Here is a 4,858-nt window from a genome sequence, read left to right on the forward strand (position 1 = left end):
GTTAATAAGCAGCAAATTAGGAGTTTATTGAGGCAAAAGTGGGAATTGGTCCCCAAACCAAAATATTAAAATGATGCCTTATGGTATCTAGTGTATTATTAGAGAAAGGTGGGAAGAATAAGAATTATTTTGATTATTTATATGCCGGTCTAATACCCCCAGTCTTCATGAATATGGTTTGCCATCAGTAGCCAATACTAAAACAATTGTGTTTGTTAAGGTAAGCATCACTGTTACTATATATTTTTTTCATATTTAGCGTAAGGTTAGTGACTCACATAACTCATTCCATACAGTTTGGACAAGAATTATACCTGAAATTGAAGCAAAAAGAGATGTTCTATTATTAACACCCTTGTAACCACCTAGAACACCATAGCAACTGCATAGCAAAACATTAAAATCACTCAGAGTACCTTAGTAACCACACAGAACACTTGAGCTACTGCATAGAAACACCATAAAATAATACAGAAAACCTTAGCAAATACCAAGCAATGCCTAACAACCACACAGAGTGCATTAGCAACGCAGAATCCATCAAATATGTACAACAAGACGCAGAGCCACGAAAGCAGAAAAATATGCTAAATGACTGCTTTTTTTCTTTTAAATTAAATGTGAAAAATGCATTTAGATTTATTTCAATATTTTCTAAAGAAGTCTCTTATGCTCACCAAGGTTGCATTTTATTTTTAAAATACTGATTATCTATTTTTATATATTTAAAAATGTATTCCGGTGTCATTACTCCAGTCTTCAGTGTCACATGATCCTTCAGAAATCAATCTAACATGCTGATTTGGTTCCCAAGAAACATTTCTCATTATTATCAATGTTGAAAACAATTCTTATATGCTTAATGTCTTTGTTGAAACCATCATACTTTGTTTCAGGGTTCTTTGATGAATAGAAAGTAAAAAAAAAAAAAAAACAGCATTTATTTGAAACAGAAATCTTTTGTAACATAAATGTCTGTACTGTAATTTTTAGTCAGTTGAATAAAAAAAAAACAGTATAGTGTATGATCCCTGTCATATTTTCTATGATAATGCCTGTCAGTGTACCACGTTTTGAGGAAGCGACCTTTAAAATGATCAATTCTGTTCAAGTCTGTAAAAACTGCACAGACTTCAATGCATCTGCCAGCCAAAATGCAAAAAGGTGAAACAAATAATATACTTCCAAAAGCTATTGACTAAGAAACAGTTACAGAATACGTAATAAGTCAGAGACTAATTAACAGTCTATTTTAGCCAGAAATCTCACTCTATATGCTTAGAAGCCGTCTAAGATACAGAATCATAATCGCAGGAAACAATGTATCACATGCTAAAATATTTATTCTTATTAACTTATTTATGTATTCAAATTATTTATTTGCACAAGACAGAAAAACAGTAGACAGAAAAAGATATGGCGGTATAAAGATCCAGCAGGATTAGCCTTTGATAAGTCAACTGCTTTACTGTGACATGAACGGAAGATTACAAAACAGAGCTCCACTATGGATACAAAATCACTTCCTTCTCATTTATGTCACGACCAAATGTTTACTGAGAATCCTCAATATGATTTTACCCCGATAGACTGTCTAAATGTGTATGATAATGATTTCTGAAGGATCATGAGACACTAAAGACTGGAGTAATTCAGCCTTGCCATCACAAGGATAAATAGCATTTTACAACATATTAAAATAATTTCACAACATTACTGTTTTTAATGTATTTTTGATCAAATAAATGCAGTCTTGGTGAAGACTTCTTTCAAAAACAAAAAATCTTACCGACCCCAAACTTTTGAACGGTAGTGTATGCAGACTAAAATTAAATATAAAATAAAAATAAAAATAACCTCACTATAAGACAAGCTGGATGATCAGTTAACTAGTTGTCCATCATGATCCATATACTTATAAGTTGGATTTGAAATTCTGAAACTTACAGTACAACAGGAACTTGGTTAGTCTCTACAGTGCTCTAAAACGGTAATACTCACCTGTACTGTACTATTCAATAGGGATGCGCCGATCCGATATTCATAACGGGTATCGGCTCCGATAGTGCCATTTTTCTCGGATCGGGTATCGGTCAGAGAGGGCCGATCCAAATCCGAGATTTTTTTTCTTTTTCGATTGTGCGAATTATTCTGTGTTACTTCTGAAGCCATACGATAGCTTAATGTGAGCTACATATGAATATTTAAGTCCTTACATTAAAGTTCACACAAACTCTTTTCTCCGCTGTGGCTGTCAGTCATTCGCTTTAAGCTGCACTGTATTTGTTTTGTCCTATCGTATCTATCATATGTTGTTGCCTTATTAAAAAATATGCTATACATTTAAAAGAAATGTATTTTAATTTTATAATATATACTTATATATAATTACATTCATTAATGTTTTTAATGAATTAATTGTATAATAATACAAAGAGCAATGTGTAACATTTTACCATATTTAGTGCAACACTTTTATTTCCTTTATTTATATAGCGATTCAATACTCAATTTACTGATAAGACTAAATATAATTTCACCACAATACAAATGCAAGACTGTCAAATATTTCGCAAGAGGTCTCCAAAAACTGACACCCACAACCCCTGAAAACCCCTTCAGCAGCCGCTCTTCCAGCTCAAATTTGATCGATATGTGTACATTTGCCAGGCACATTTATTGTGACTATAAAAAAGGTCCATGCAGACTCACCTGGGATCCTTCTGAATGCTGTCGATGGAGGGCGAGCGGGCCAGGTTGCCCTCAGGTGGCAGGGCAGGGCCGGACTTGCTGTAGGGAGACTCCACTGAAGAGCAGTACGGCAACGTGCGGTAAGTATCCGTGTAATTGGCGCCCTGACCGGACGCATAGCCGCCTCTGGGAAACGTCCCTGTGGCATTCTGACTTCCTGTTCGCTGCAAGGGTACGGAGTCAACACCGGGGGAGGACGGGGCTATGGCAGGAGAGTAGGGACAAAACAAGAAGTTCAGGACCTGCTCACAGAACTGGTTCACTAGGTCTAGGTACAGGAACAATGAGAGGACAGTGAGAAGACAAGCAGACAAGACGTGATACAATGAAAGAATGACAAGGAGGGAGCAGAAAGGAGAGGAAGAGATGACAGCAATGAGAACGACAGCAATTAAAAGCTCCTTAACAGGTACATAATAGAGACAAAGTGAGTGTTACTAGTCAAAATCGTTCTTTGGCAGATTAAAAAAGGATTTATATGAGAAATAAAATGCATTTGGATAGTTTTGGATGTGCAAAACTACATCTTTTAACAAATTTGACTAAACGTTGCCTAAACGACTTCTTAAGTAATCACAATCAGCCATATGGATGTTGCATTTCTTTAAAGGGGATGCTGAATTAAATGTCTGATTACATTTTTAATATCAATTAAAAAAATTTTTTTTACATTTATTTGATAAATTATTACTTTTATTCAGACATTTATAAAGACAAACATTCTGAAGATGTTTATAAAGTGACAAAAAGTTTCTATTTAAAAAATGCTGAACTTTCTATTAATTAGAGAATCCTTAAAGTATAAAATAAATAAATAAAGGAGCACAACTGTGTTCAACATGGATAACAATAATAAATATTTCTTGAGCACCAAATCATATTAAAATGATTCATGTGACACTTAAGACTGGAGTAATGGCGTTTTGCCATCACAGTAATATAATATAATATAATATAATATAATATAATATAATATAATAAAGTTATTTTAAATTGTAACAATATTACTGTTTTTAATGTTTTTATTGTTAAAAAACAACAACACCCCAACATTTTGAATGGTATAGACTAAAATGAACCTAAACCTTAAAAAATAAGGAAAAAAGAAAACTAAATTAAAATAAAAAAGGAACAAAACCAAAACTAAAATAAGACCTAAAAAATAAACTATAACTAAAATGAAACATTAATAAAAAAAATAACCTCACTATATGACAAGCTGATTGCAGGATGATTAGTTAACTAGTTGTGACCCAAATGCTGAAAATTGCAGTAAAAATTCAATAAACTGCTTGATTAGTCTCTATAGTCCTCTAAAATGGTCCAAAACTTGTAATTAAATAATTCATCTCTATGCCTGATGACTCACCGATTGACCAAGCTTATGTAAGCTCTAATTTGAGTTGTGACCGTTTCAAAAAACTGTGTGAAAATGGAAAATGAATGTCTACGGCGAGACAGGATGGCATCAGATGAAGGTGACATCACAGGTCATGTGACTCCCTCATTATCTTTATACAGGCGCAGCTGTATCTGATAACTCTAAGAGGCAGATCAATTTAAATGCGCATTTGTTTGGTTTTTGACATATTGAGGTGACAGTGTATCCATTTTGCTCAATATGAGGGTAATGTGGCAGCCACTGTCTGCTAGACAGTCACAGGGGAGTGTCTCATAAATCTGCAGCGCGAGACGATCAATGGCAGGGTTCAGAGTCTTTACCACAACACTGCCAGTGAAGCCGTAAAACAGGACTATTAGTCACCAAACACAAAGTGCACCCTGGGAGAAAAGGCTCAATGTATCTTCGGAGACCATCCATGACTCTTCAGCTTCCTTTGGAGAAAATGTTGCACTCGCTCAGTGCAGGCTAAAGATAATTAGACAGAGTTTGAGATTAATGAAGACCAGTTGAAAAAGGAAAAAAGAGGGAGAGAGCTAGAAACAGGGTGAGAGAGGAGGGGGAGCCTGATGGATTGAATATATAATGAGAAGCTGACGGACAGAGGAGAAGTAAAGTTCAGTGACCAGACAGGGCTGTAACACAGCAGACGTTTTACACATTAATCAAATAAGGCTACAATAATATATATATATATATATATAT

General features: G+C 34.6%; 1 pseudogene; it reads right to left on the reverse strand.

Annotated features, from left to right (window-relative positions):
* The window catches only part of LOC107705231 (catenin delta-2-like), a 371,673-nt pseudogene that overhangs the window by 135,479 nt on the left and 231,336 nt on the right, over positions 1 to 4,858 (reverse strand).

Source organism: Sinocyclocheilus rhinocerous, unplaced genomic scaffold, assembly GCF_001515625.1.
Source record: "Sinocyclocheilus rhinocerous isolate Xijiao unplaced genomic scaffold, SAMN03320098_v1.1 scaffold594, whole genome shotgun sequence".
NCBI lineage: Eukaryota > Metazoa > Chordata > Actinopteri > Cypriniformes > Cyprinidae > Sinocyclocheilus > Sinocyclocheilus rhinocerous.